The following is a 14,756-nucleotide window of genomic DNA, read 5'->3' as shown; positions in this document are numbered from 1 at the left end:
TATTATTCATAAGATTCTATCTTTTTATGTGACGTCATTGTTCCACCATCGACGTTTGATTGGTTGTGCCTTGTGTTGTATCTGCAAAGAGCTCTTGTGATCGAATTCATTCAATATAAATTCAGAATCTGCCATGCACTAGCTTTTTTTGTGACGTCGTAAATATTGCAAAAAATGTAGAACATTTTATTTAATCATTATGTGGGACAAAAATTAATGTACAGTAAAAAAAATAATTTAGAGAAATGAAGAATGGCAAAATGTCATTTTTTATTTTAAATCTGTTTATTTTAATTGGAAAGTTTCATATCCGTAAATGTAAGTGGTCTGGAAAGAAACCAAACATTTTCCATTTTAAGTTGGAAATGAAAATTTATTTAGAAACTTTAAAAGGACTTACAAGCCGAAAAACTATCAAAACTATGGACTTTTACAAGGCTGTTAATTCCTCTTCTCTGTGTTAATTGTTTTGCTCGATACCCTTTATGTGTACATTTTTCTCAGGGCTCTCAAGTTTTGAAGACTGGCAAACGTGACATCTCCTATAAAATAAATAAATAAATAAATAAAATAAAAAGACAATAATGGGGGAGTAAGGATCACTGACTACAATTTAACCAAATACAAAGTGTTTGTTTAGTTTCCATTTATTAATTTGTGTGTGTGTGTGTGTGTGTGTGTGTGTGAGAGAGAGAGAGAGAGAGAGAGAGAGAGAGAGAGAGAGAGAGAGAGAGAGAGAGAGAGAGATTATGACTGGTGTTGTTTGTTGTAAGTGTTTGTTGCCTTTTTGAACTCTCTCTCACTCTCTCACTCATTTTCTACCGCTTAACCGAACTACTCGGGTCACGGGGAGCCTGGGCGTTATCGGGCACCAAGGCAGGATACACCCTGTACGGAGTGCCAACCCATCACAGGGCACACACACTTATTCACTCACGCAATCACCCACTACATATAGATGTCACGTGGTTAGCATATAGATGTCATGTGATTAGCATAGATGTTATGTGATTAGCATAGATGTTATGTGATTAGCATATGGCTAATAATAATGGAGGAGTTGTTTGGTAAAGATCACTGACCGCAATTTAACCAAATACAAAGTATTTCTTTAATTTCCATTTATTAATTTGTGTGTGTGTGTGTGTGTGAGAGAGAGAGAGAGAGAGAGAGAGAGAGAGAGAGAGAGAGAGAGAGAGAGAGAGAGAGGAACAAACAATATACACACCGCTCTTAAAGGGGCCACACCATAACTACAAGGCTTATGTTTCTGTAGAAGTCTATAGCCACCATTTTGCATGGTTTTGTGGGGTTTCTCCTGACCTCTTACAGTCACTCTTAAAGACTGTGATTTATAAACAGTGGAGATAAAGCAGTGCTGGAGAAGCTAAAAACAGCAAAAAAAAAAAAAAGTGATAGAAGAAATATTGATCATGCCAGAAAAGTGGCAGAAAAGAATACACACATCTGATGTCAGCACAGACATTGCTAATGTTAACTTTCACAGACATTTACAGATATTTAATCTATGATCCAAAGCAACAAAAGTGCATCTGAACTTCATCTCTGGGTGTGTTAGTGACACGAAGCTGTGCCACTTGAAGAAGTCTGTAAATAAACAGCAGTATAATGCTTTATAAATGGAGACTTTAAAAACTCGAGCTTAAACTCGCAGCCTACTCGAACCGAGAGACTTGCAGGTATTTTCAGGAATATTTGTTTTGACTAATTGTGTTTATTACTGAACATTTATCACATTTACAAATGAATATATTTACCTAGCTTATATTCTTGGGGGTGTAAATGTGCTAAAGAGCATTTGTAATGCAGATTTATTCTGTTATTTGATGTCAAAATAATGTTTAAGTAGATGCCATCTTCAGAGAGGGCAGTAATCACGCAGACTTAATAGGGTTAATAATAAAGTCTCCTAAATATTGCACAGCTGCTGATTGGTGTGTGTGTGTGTGTGTGTGTGTGTGTGTGTGTGTGTGTGTGTGTGTGTGTGTGTGTGTGTGTGTGTGTGTGTGTGTGTGTGTGAGTGATATGAGTAATATAATAATAATTTAAACTTTGAGCATTGTGTAAATACAATTTATCTCTATTTGAAGTCTGATTTCCTCAAAGATGGTTTCTGGCACTATGCTGGTGTGATTTGTGAAGCATAATTATTATTCTAAAAAAGGTTTGTGTGTAGAGACATACGCACACACACTCCACAGGCAAGCCCATTTCATTCCCATTAACCACTGAGACAGAGATGGACAGGGTGAGAACGGAGGACAGCTAGAGACAGAAAGACTTGAAGAATCTCTCTCTCTCTCTCTCTCTCTCTCTCTCTCTCTCTCTCTCTCACACACACACAGACACACACACACTTTAAGGGGAAATGGTTTATATCATGCCATCCACTTGCTGCCTTTCTAGGACAACTTCAACTTTTCCAGCTGGCATCAAATCCCATTTGATACTTAAAACTGTGGAACAGCAGACAGACAGAGAGAGAGAGAGAAAGACAGGGAGACAGACAGAAAAATACTGAAAGGAAGAAGAGACAAACAAAAAATAACAGCATTAAATGACAGTCATGTTACATGATGTGTACACAGAGGATACACAGAGGAGCGTGTGTGTGTGTGTGTGTGTGTGTGTGTGTGTGTGTGTGTGTGTGTTTGTGTGTGTGTGTGTACGCACATGCTTTCTCCCACTCGTCTTTTGGCTGCTGGCTTGATGCCCAGATGTCGAGTCTCTCTGCCTCAGAGACAAACTGCATCTGGTTAAACCCTCACTGGTCTGAGCCCAGTGTGTGTGCGCGTACGTGCACACTGGTGCGTGTGTGTTTGTGTTCAGCAGTGATTTGCAATTCCAATGATCCTCTTCCAGTGAATTACACGAAGCCCAGGCACTCAAGCTTAAGTGCACATAAATAATCACCCCCCCCCCCCCCCCTCATGCTATCATTACAACTGTATGGCCAAACACACACATAAATAAATACAGTACATAGTGCTGGGTTTGTGCATCTAGATAAATGCTATTGTAAGAAATTACAGATTGTATGCACCCAGATTCCACTCCAAGATACACCTCGGAGAGAGTTCTCATTCTCATAGTTATTATTTTGTGTCTTTCAAAACTGCTGTTTGTGTATGCATCTTTCTCATTTTTTGTCAACGCATTATGTTATGCTGTATGTGTTCCATAGTGAGACGGCAGATTGTAGATAATTCAGTGATCAATGTGGGACGTTCCCGTTGGCTGTGATGGTTTCTAAATGTCTCCGCTCCAAACCCAAGAACCAAATTTTAAGAAGAAAACCTGTGATATGTTTGCCTTATGGAATGGAGCTACAGGGCTCTCAAGTTTTGAAGACAGGCAAGTGTGACATCTCCTCCACCCCCCCACACCACCACCCCAATCACTTGTGTTTGGTAAGGATCACTGACCGCAATTTAACCAAATAAAAGTATTTCTTTAATTTCCATTTATTAATTTGTGTGTGTGTTTGTGTGTGTGTGTGTGTGTGTGTGTGTGTGTGTGTGTGTGAGAGAGAGAGAGAGAGAGAGAGAGAGAGAGAGAGAGAGAGAGAGAGAGAGAGAGAGAGAGATTATGACTGGTGTTGTTTATTGTAAGTGTTTGTTGTCTTTTTGGACTCCTTTATCATTTGTAATGTTGCTCCCATTTAAAACAGTTCGGCACAGGCCCAGCTATTTTTAGGGTCATGATTGAGGACAATGTCCCGTCCAGAGACAAGGTGTTTCGTTTTGAGGTTTTGTTCAAACTGGCCATCAAAAATACCCTCTCTAATGATTTTTTTTTCAATGGTTGTTGCCTTAAACCTTACCCAGATAGTGCTATTTTCTGATTGGCTATTGTGTAGCCTCTTTCTTCTGATTGGCTGATAAGTGTCAGGCTCGACTAAGAACACCAGGGGAGACGCGCTTGATTCCTGCCCGGTTCCATAGAGACAGCGGTGCGGACAGATACAGTACATTTTGGGTGCTGCTGCATATTAAATATTTGATAAATAGTCAAAATGTTTTTCTGCGTAAGAAATACGATGTGTGGTGGGACAGCGTGACAAAAGACCGAAATGTGTGACTGTCACTCTCGACACTTGACAGCCCTGGAGCTATAACCGGTGTGCATGAGGTGAGGTATCAATTACGGGTAAGATTCTCTGAGGGCCGAAGGAGGACAACCTAGACAGGGCTTCACCGCCACTGGGCACCTGCCCAAGAAGGGAGGTGTGATCTGTATAAAGGAAGTGATGTGATGCTTCAGGGCTAAAAGCATCAAAGGGGGTCTGTAAGAAATTACAGATTGTATGCACCCAGATTCCACTCCAAGATGCACATCAGAAAGAGCTTATTTCTAAAAAAGCTTAAGTATGATAAAGTAACACGTTAAAAGACGATAAAATTGTTAGTATGGAAGCGGCAGCAGGACATCAAGGACCGTCACTAAACAAAGGGTCTACGTGTCCGCGATTACCATTTAAAGTAAACATTCGGGTGATAATTGTAACAAAACCAAGCCAAGGTTTACGTGACCATGATTAACATTTAAAGACATCTGGTTAGACAAAAATGTGTGACCCAGCCATTTGGGAGACAGTTCTCACGCTCAATACATGTTGTATATAAGGGAAACAGTATAAAATGCTTGAGCCGGATTTGTCCTGTGTCCTATTTTCTGCATTTTATTTTCTTACATTTTTATTTCTTACAATATCATTACCGGTATTATTATTATTATTATTATTATTATTATTATTATTATTATTATTATTATTATTAGCCATTGTATTAATGCATTTTTCATTAATATTCAAGTTAAATTAAATTGCCACAAAGCAGCTTTACAGGAATGTAAAACCTAAGAGCAGAAATTCGAAAATTTATATTAATCCCTAATGATCACAACAGAGGCAATAGTAGTAAGGAAAACTTCCCTGAGACAATATGACGAAGAAATCTTGAGAGGAACCCGTTTCGACAGAGAACCCATTCTCATCTGGGTCACACCGGAGCCTGTGATTTCTAAACAATTTCACCTTCTATAACTGTACACCATATATTCACGTGCAATGGTTGTTACATAGTGGTGGCCTGTACGTAAGAGTGTATTTAAAAATAAAAACCTTCACTAATGATGTTAACACTGGTGATTGTACTACTTAAGGTAATACTCAAGCTGTGGATTTTACAGCAGGCCTTTTTATGTCTAGGCTTAATTAATTCCACATCTGAAGTTACATCTATGCTCATTTCTTTTTATATTTCTGTCAATGGTAATGAGGATAATGATAATGCTGATAATGTAACTGTCAGTGATGTGTGGAATATGCAGTCAGTGCAGAGTTTGAGCAACGGCAGGTGATTTATTGGCTCTAAAATACCATGTTGAAACTCTAGAGGCAGAGCATAGATAGTCTATTGACAGCATATTAAATAGGGAAGCTGCTTTAAGGGAGGCAGTCGAGGCTGGTTCGGAGAAGTTGCAGGACTCCTTCCAGCAGTCGTTGAAAAACTTGAGAGGAAGGTTGTAGATTGCTACTGTAAGTTGCAATATTTACGACGTCACAAACACATTCAAGTCCCCAAAGAACTTGGTCGTTCACAAAAGACAAATGCAAGAGAGGACAGGATAATGCAGAGAATCAACAACAATCGGTTCAACACCGCAGGTCATCCCTTTGGCCTTCATCTGGACAACCTGCATACCAAGTGTCACTGTTGGCTTGGGTGTTCAAATATCCAAGGACTTTCTTACGCATGATAAGGTTGACCATAAGGCTGCGATGATTTTCCTTATCAATTTACCTTGGGAGTCGACCTCATGGGACCATTCTCCAAAAGTAAAAGCCGAAACACTTTCCTGCTGGTGATCTTGCATTTCTTCAAGTGGAAAGAGATGTTTCCTCTACAAGAAAGCAAGACGCCAAAGATCCCAAAGATACTAACAGCCAACTGGTTGTGGCCACAACTAAATATAAACTGTATATATTTTGTAAAAAGGACCATTTCCACATCTCCACAGTAATCTATACTCCCTTACAGTATACTACAGCACAGTGGACTACACCTCCCTACACCACATTATAGAACAGTAGACTATGGTTCTTTACACTACACCACCTTACACCTCACTAAAGTACAGTAGACTAGACTAAATTACACTTACGTACCGCTTAACCTACAGTACAGGTTACAATACAAGACAATAGACTACACTAAACCTCTGTACACTACACTATATTACAGTAAATTGGACTGCACTACACACAAAACCTTCCTATACTACACTATGTTACAGTACAGTAGATTAAACTACACCACACCACACCATCCTATGCTACAGTATACTACAACAGCAGTTCCCAAAGGGGGGGGGTCGCAAGATAATTTCCAGAAACTTTATTTATTTATTTATTTATTTATTTATTTATTTATTTATTTATTTATTAATTATTTGTTAAAAAAAAGGTTGTAATGATGTCCCTTTTGGACATCATTCATAAGTATGTAGCATTTGGTACAGATCATTTTAGATTTCATGTCCCAGGCACCCTAAATTTCAACATCTACTCTTCAATCAACCTATAAGCAACCCAGTTTTACACACACAACTGGCTCCAGAATGACTGGAGCCTACACAAAGACCAGATAACCCCATGCGGCTTCTCTGATTGAACTCATAGGGGCCCTCAACCAGAACACACACACACAAACACACACACACACACAACACAATGAGACATTCCTTTTACTAATAAAACCCGAAGATAAGGTACTCTAAGGCAGTGATTCCCAACCCCCGGTCCCCGGACCGGTGCCGGTCTGTGGACAAGTTAGTACCGGGCCTTGAAATATTCCAAGAATTTTTTTTTATAATAAGTATAATTGTCTTTTTTTAAGTTAACATGTCATGTTATTTAATCCAAAACATAAACAATAAATACATTAAAATGTCTTCAATGGCTAATTCCATTGCGGGCAGCTCTGGTAAAAGGAAAGTTGAAGACCAACTCGAAAATAGCGAGAGAAAAAAAAAGTCAAGCTTCAATCGTAAATACGATACCTCATACATTAGGTATGGATTTACGACAACAAGCGATTCCGTGGCTCCAAATCCGTTGTGTGTTATTTGTGGTGAAAAACGGCAATGAAGCCATCAAAACGTCAGCGGCACTTAACCACCAAACATCCAACTCCCAAAGACAAAACGGAGGAGTTTTTCGGGAAAAAAAAACGTGAGTTGGACGCTCAGCGGCAAGTTTTGATATCCTCAACATCAGTCTGGTATTTTTTTGTTAAAGGTTAAAGCTTAATCTCTAATTTTATACTTTTAAAACTTATTGGCTGAAATCACTGTGTGTTTGCTATTATATCCTAAAACTGTCTGACAGTTGAAACTGGCTCTTATTTTCATACAATTATCCTTTGTTGTCACCTGTTGGTGAGTGAAAACACAAGTTGCTGTTGAAGCGATTGTCTTTAGTGGTTCTGGAGAGATTTGACAGGTGAAAAGGACTGGCATTTTCATAGAATTTGCCATTACTGCCACCTGCTAGTGAGTGAGTGCTGCGTTTTTTTTGAAGTAGACCTATATTGTATGGGAGAAAGGGGAAGCATTTTGTGAACCAGTCTGAAAGTTTAAAAAGATTGGTATATTCCTACAAGTTTGTTGCCACCATGTTCATTATATGCAATTAAATGATAGGCTGTTACTGTTTTACACAGTGATATGTTCCAAACGATGCATCTTGAAATTGAGGCATTAAAATTGACAACTGGTCCCTGGAATTTTTTTTATGAATAAGCCGGTCCCTGGCACAAAAAAGGTTGGGAACCCCTGCTCTAAGGTTCTCATTCTTATAACCCTTTTTGTAATGTGTTTCTTCTTTTAAGGCTTGCCTGACTTAATTATTTGCTCCTTAATTTCCCGACAAGGGTGTATTTTATTCATGTGAAGAAAACAACATTGTACTTAACATCAGTTATACTCTAATTACTGATCATGGTATGTTAATGTATACCTGTTGTAATGCTGTATGCCCCTTTAAGGTCTGATGTCAGAATTTATACAAAGCTATCGTTTTCTTTTTACTTCCCTAATGAAAGTGCATTTTGTTTTGTGTTTCATTTTTGTTTATTTGCCTTTATAAGAACACAATATCGTATTAACATCAGTTACCCTTTGATTACTGATCTGTGTATGTAATATACCGCTGCCTTTATACCGTCATTACCCTTCATGTTTAGCATCCAAATGACCACAAAATTATCGGTTACTCGTTTTTCAAACAATGGTGTATTTTAGAGCATGAAAGGCGCCATAACGTGGCGCCTTGGATAATACACCTTGGATAAAACTTTAAAGTCATCTAAGAGTTTGATAGCTAAACCACGCCCACAGACACCTGACACAAATGGAGTTTTTCCAGCCCAAAATCTTGACGTAGTATTGGCCATCTCCCCAAAGATGGGTGGAGTTTGCGACCTTTAAATTGTCACAAACAACACCAATCCGTGGTCAGACTTTCGGAACAGCTTGGAGACGACTCCGTCTTCCTTCAAAGAAGTTCCAGCAAGCTTCACTTCCAAGATCGACAACTATTCTGATCTTCAGGAGAACTTGGAAGAACGTCTGACCCCACCCTAACTAACTTTTCAGAGATTTCTCTGTTGCATCCGGACTCTTGTTCAGTAAGCCAATGCAAGTAACCGTTTCCTTTACCAACCAATTTAGATGCGTAATTCTAAGTAGGAATCCTTCATTGAATCTTAAGGTGAATTTAAGTTTCTGTGACGATTTCCCAGTTAGGGTGTGATTAATTTTTAAGTCTAAGCTTGCCATTCCTTTCCTCCCTTTCTCTAGTTTCTTCTTTCCAGTCTCTTCCTCCCTTTCACCCAATTTTAATTTCTTTTGTTTTATTTTATTTGCATCTTTGTTTTCCCTATTTCTTTGTTTGTCTTGTTAGTTTTATGTTGTGTTTGTCTCATTCATTAAATGTCATATTTTTGCGCCACAAGTGATTGTCTCTGAGTATCGCTCACAAATTAAGGTACCTGCAACATCTGGTCTGAACTACATGCTCTATTAAGTTAATTTAATTTAAATTACGATATAAATAAAAGGGAAGCGAATCTTTCTTGGCCGGGAAGATACCGCCTTCATAGAATTAATAAAGGTTACACGGCCTGGGACGAACAGACCAAATAAGTGTAACTTTAATTCCATTACCGTTAATTTCAACTTAGGTTAAAATATTTACAGTCACTATAACACGTTATAGTTACTTATAAATATTTACCTTGCTTCGCGAGCCAAAATCACTAGTATGATCACAAGTATTTCCCTGAAGGAGATGCTCCCGACCCGTATGACTGGATAAGGTCACCATTCAATGTAACCACGGCAAATCATCTGGCACCAGATACGGAAGATGCGCTGATAGAACTTTCAACCGATCGAACCCTGAGGACGACATTTGACGGCAAGACGCTGGATAAGTTCTGGTTTTCTGTCGCGCTGGAATATCCATAGTTGTCGAAAGCCGTGTTGTATGTACTCATGCAATTAGGCTCAATGTATTTATGCGAAAACACATTCTCCGCGCTGACTTACATTAAGAATAAACACAGGTCACGGCTTAACGTGGAAGATGATCTGCAGGTGCCGATCTCCAAAATTGAACCTAAAGTGGACCTGCTTTGCTCCGTGCACATTAGACATTTTTTCTGAATACATTTAAAATTCCAATACAATTATACATGAAGTTATAATTGTTCAAAGGCACCAGCCAACGCTGTACAGGTGTTACAGGCAGCTTGTTCGTATTCTGTCTGTGAGCATTTCACAGTCATTGGATGTCTTTGTTTTTGTCCATAATTTGTTAATAAAATAACCGGGGGGGGGGGGGGGACACACGCCTATACTACAACACAGTACAGTAGACAATACTGCAGTAAACTACAGTTCAGTATTCTACACTACACTTTCATTTTACTATGCTATGTTACCGACTTTAGAGTTGACAGCTTGTTATAAAAGCATCTATAATGTCACTAAAGAAAAGTACATATAAACTACTGCACAATAAAGAGACAGCAAAAGAGAAGGGAGCAGAGACCAAAACAAGAGTGTGAGTGTATACAAGTGTTTGGAGGAGAGAGGGAGATTTGTGAGTATAATTGTTTCCCTCCTGTAGAGTGACCAACAGGCCCAGTGGAGAACAGAGATTACAGCCCAAAGCGTGCAGAGTGGGTTCATCCATCTGAAATATATCCTGGGAAGATAAACGAGCCCAAGAGCGAAGAGAAAAAGATGTAGAGAGAAAGAAAGATGGAACGTTAGATGAAAGGAGGGGTGATGGAAAGGGACAGCACCCAATTTTGAATTGTTGTGTATAATTACTTCAGGCTACACGATCATGACTGGATGCTAACCCTCCTTAGAAAGCAGCATGTGTTGAGCTGAGTAATGACCTGAAGAGTATGGGAAAGAGAGAATGGAGTGACCAGGTCTGAGGACTGGGGAGGAGCGAAGAGAGGGAGGAATAAACTAATGACACGGCTAACGTCATTACTCTCCAAAAACAAGCGTGGGAGGACATGACTGGGTACTCTGGTAATAAATGAGTGTTTGTTTGAACTGTGTGTGTGTCTGTGTGTCTGTGTGTGTATGCAGACATCATTAGATGAACAAATAGTGTGAATAATAAATAAAACATCAGACTAATCACCAAACAGCACTTAATTAGACAAATAGTCAACTAGCTAGGCAGGATAGATAGAATGCACTTTTTCTACTGTCTATCACTCTCAGTTCATGTATCGGTATTTTATTTAAAGTTGCATCCAAAACAGACTTTAAGCTCATTGCATAAATCTGTAATAGTGACCAATTCTGTCTCTGAGCAAAGTAAAGTCCTTGCAACTGTCCAAAAAAAAAAACAACAACAAATGTAAAGCCACGATCTTTCAGCATGAATATTTTATCACTGTTCTGTAAAGTATTCACTCTGTTGTAATGAGTATATACTGAAAGCCATGTAAAAACACTGGTTGGCATTAATGCAGCTGGTTGTGGTCACTTTCAGATGTTCATGTAAATTTCCACAAAATGTCTACAAAGGCTGGACGACTGAGTTAGAGTGAGTTATGAGTTACGTGATCTCATATCCAGTTCTTCTAACTCATTTTACGCCATGTTCACGTTTTTCCCCTTTGTAGGGTTCTACATAGAACCTTCCACAGGGACTATCTGATGTTGTTGGTACATTTTTAAGGGATTGACTCTGTGCACTTTACTCTGTTTGAATGTTCATGTACCAGTTTCCAGCAGGAAAAAGCAAACATTTGAACAACCTCTGAGTCTCAATTTAAATATGAAGCACTGATTTACAGCTCCTTTGAGCAGAGGTGAAGCATTGAAAACAGAGAGGGGCGGAGCTTATTACTGTAGTACAGTTCTGGTGTAGCTGGTTAAACGTACTGATATACACCGTTGCAATATACACACTGCTTACATGCTCTCTTAATAATACACAACCTTCTTTACATACACACTACGTTGTTTGCTTAGACCCAAGCTTGCTTACTTATACACTATCTTACTTACACACTAGCTTGATTGCTTACACACTCCTATGCTCATACACTACCTCGCTTGCTCTTAAACATACACACATGGCCTAGCATGCTGTTATCTCTCTGAGAAAGAAGGGTCAACCATTCATCCTGTCCCATTATAGCAGACACTGCAGCGAAATAGTCCAATAAATCAGTGTCAGCTTTCTCTCTCTCACACACACACACACACACACACACACACACACACACACACACACACACACACACACACACACACACACACGCACACACACTGCTTTAAGTAAGGGCTAAGTAGAGGGTTTGCTCAGACATACACTGGAACAGAAACATGTAATATTTTATCCGTGTGTTATTAATGTTTTGGCTTTGTGGCTGTTCCAGTGGAACATAATCATCACCAGCTCTTATCGCAAGTTAGTGCCACATGTGATATATTTATGGATGTAAAATGGCTTACACTGCAAACACGGAGTTCTGCAAGAGAGAGAGAAGCAAATGATAATTGGAGGATGTGGAAACTTATTTCTGCAGACACTGAAGAATGGAAAAGAAGAAAAGACGTTTTACACGGTTTATAACTATGACGACATTTTCAGCACTACGTTGCACGTGAAGCTCATTTTGTACTTGAATGCAAAACAACAATTGTAAAAATTTATAAATTAGAAATCTGTAGGCAAATGTTGTGTTGCTTCTCGTTACATTTACAAATTCTTTGTACATTTGCCTGTAAATTACATCTCACTTTAAGCCCCAGCCCCTTACCTCACTGCGGAATTACACTTGACACCGCCCACTAAAAACGTTAGAACAAAATGTTTTTTGCAGTGTAACTGGTGCTTAATTAAAGTGGAATGAATGCTGTAAGAATTTTGTCAATTTTATGAGTTTGTAAATGAATAAATATAGGTGAGGATATGTGTGTTTCTCACAAAATAAATAAAGTGCAAATGTACAGATCCTGGATTTGCATTTTTTTTTAACATAATAACTTGAGTTACAATGAAATTGCTCCAGTTGTTAGACCTCAAGTGCTACAGCTGCTACTCATGAGCTTGCTGTGTTCCTGACTGCTTCTGCTCTCCGGACCTGTCTGATCTATCCCGATGCCCTACTTCTGGCTGGAGTCTCATCACCTGGAGGAGCTGACTGCTGCTGCTGATGGCCACATGTGGACAGCCTGGAGATACATGGTGACTGCTGGGGATAGAAACACTCGGAGACCTCATGGTGGCTTTGGACTGCTGCTGCCACGGTCAGGTTTGCACTCTGGTCTAGATTATCGAACATTCGACGGCTTTGAAGGAAGGAATTTACACCGATATATCTAACGAATAAGAATATTGTTAATGGTATAATTTTGATGGTGTAATTTTATATTCATTTTGCATTATTGTATACTGTAGCTGTAAGAAGACTTGTGCTTGTTATCGGTGCTTCTGTATAATAAGAATTTTGTGTAATTTCTGTGCATCGGTGTAATGTTATCTTTCCGAACCAAAAAACTTCTTTCCTTCCACATATGTCTGTCCCCCTCCCCAATCCCCCACCTTAATATTCCTCCTCTGAGGCATTCATATGGAACGTTACAGAGATGGAGCGATAAACAACAGAATAAAGGGTCAGAGAGAGAAAGTGAGAGAGAGACACCTGATAGAAGAGAGAAAGGTTTTTGGGTTTTTTTGCCAGAGGCTCTCTTTACAGTTCTTGTGTTTCTTTTTTCGCTTTGCTGAGCATCTCAGTGGGAGCAAAACATCCCAGACAGAGGGAGAAAATCACAAGTCGATGATTTTTCCCCTCGTTTCATTTTTCATTTTTCATTTCCCCCTTTTCAATTATCTCCTCAACAGCTCTGCCGGAGAAACTCCACTTTCTGATTTTCAGCTCACTGACTCCTCCTTAAACATCAGCAGCATAAAAATTTGACAATATTTATCCTTGTGGAGATTTCATTTCTGTTGCCGAATTATGACTAAACAATGAATGTACTAAGCCTCTGACCCCAAACCTCACTAACAGCTTACCTTTGTAGGTGGAACCTGAATTTTGTGACAGATGCATAATAATAATAATAATAATAATAATAATAATAATAATAATAATAATAATAATAATAATAATAATAATAATAACAGGGGCACGGTGGCTTAGAGGTTAGCACGTTTGCCTCACACCTCCAGGGTTGGGGGTTCGATTCCTGCCTCTGCCTTGTGTGTGTGGAGTTTGCATTTTCTCCCCGTGCCTCGGGGGTTTCCTCCGGGTACTCCGGTTTCCTCCCCCGGTCCAAAGACATGCATGGTAGGTTGATTGGCATCTCTAGAAAAATTGTCCATAGTGTGTGATTGTGTGAGTGAATGAGGCTGTGTGTGTGTGTGCTCTGTGATGGGTTGCCACTCCATCCAGGGTGTATCCTGCCTTGATGCCCAATGACGCCTGAGATAGGCACAGGCTCCCCGTGACCCAAGAAGTTCGGATAAGCGGTAGAAAATGAAAATGAATGAATGAATAATAATAATGCTTTTTTTACAAACTCTTTGTTCTTGCCCCCTCTATATTAATTATTATAACAAAGGACATTGTCTCAAAGCAGCTTTACAGAACTTAATATTACGCTTACATTTATATGTATACAAATTTATCCCTATTGAACAAGTCTGAGGTGACTGAGGCAACTGTGGTGAGGAAAAAACTCCCCTAGATGGAAGAGGAAGAAACCTTGAGAGGAACCAGACTCAAAAGTGAACCTCATCCTCATTTCGGTGGCACTGGAAGGTGTGATTATAAACTGTTATAAACACCAGAGAGTGTTATTGTGAAGAATTCTACAGTCAGATACAGTCTGATAATTGTGTATTGATAAGGAGGTTGTTGTTCTCAAAGACCACATGGAGTTGGTATCATCTCTTTGAATTCTCATGAAGCAGAATCCATCTGGAGCTGGCACAATCTCTGTATGCCTCTGGATGGGTAGAAAAAGAGAAGCAAGCGGAGAGGAATTAGCGTAGCTGCTGTTCATAATATTAATTTATTATGTGTATCTACTGGAGCACAAGGTTATAGGATGTATTATGTGTACGCCTGGCTGAGACGATATATCTTTAATCTACATTAAAACTGGGAGAGTGTGTCTGAGCC

The sequence above is a fragment of the Tachysurus fulvidraco genome, chromosome 11 (genome assembly GCF_022655615.1).
Source record: "Tachysurus fulvidraco isolate hzauxx_2018 chromosome 11, HZAU_PFXX_2.0, whole genome shotgun sequence".
Lineage (NCBI taxonomy): Eukaryota > Metazoa > Chordata > Actinopteri > Siluriformes > Bagridae > Tachysurus > Tachysurus fulvidraco.
Note: the sequence above shows the minus strand (reverse complement) of the source record.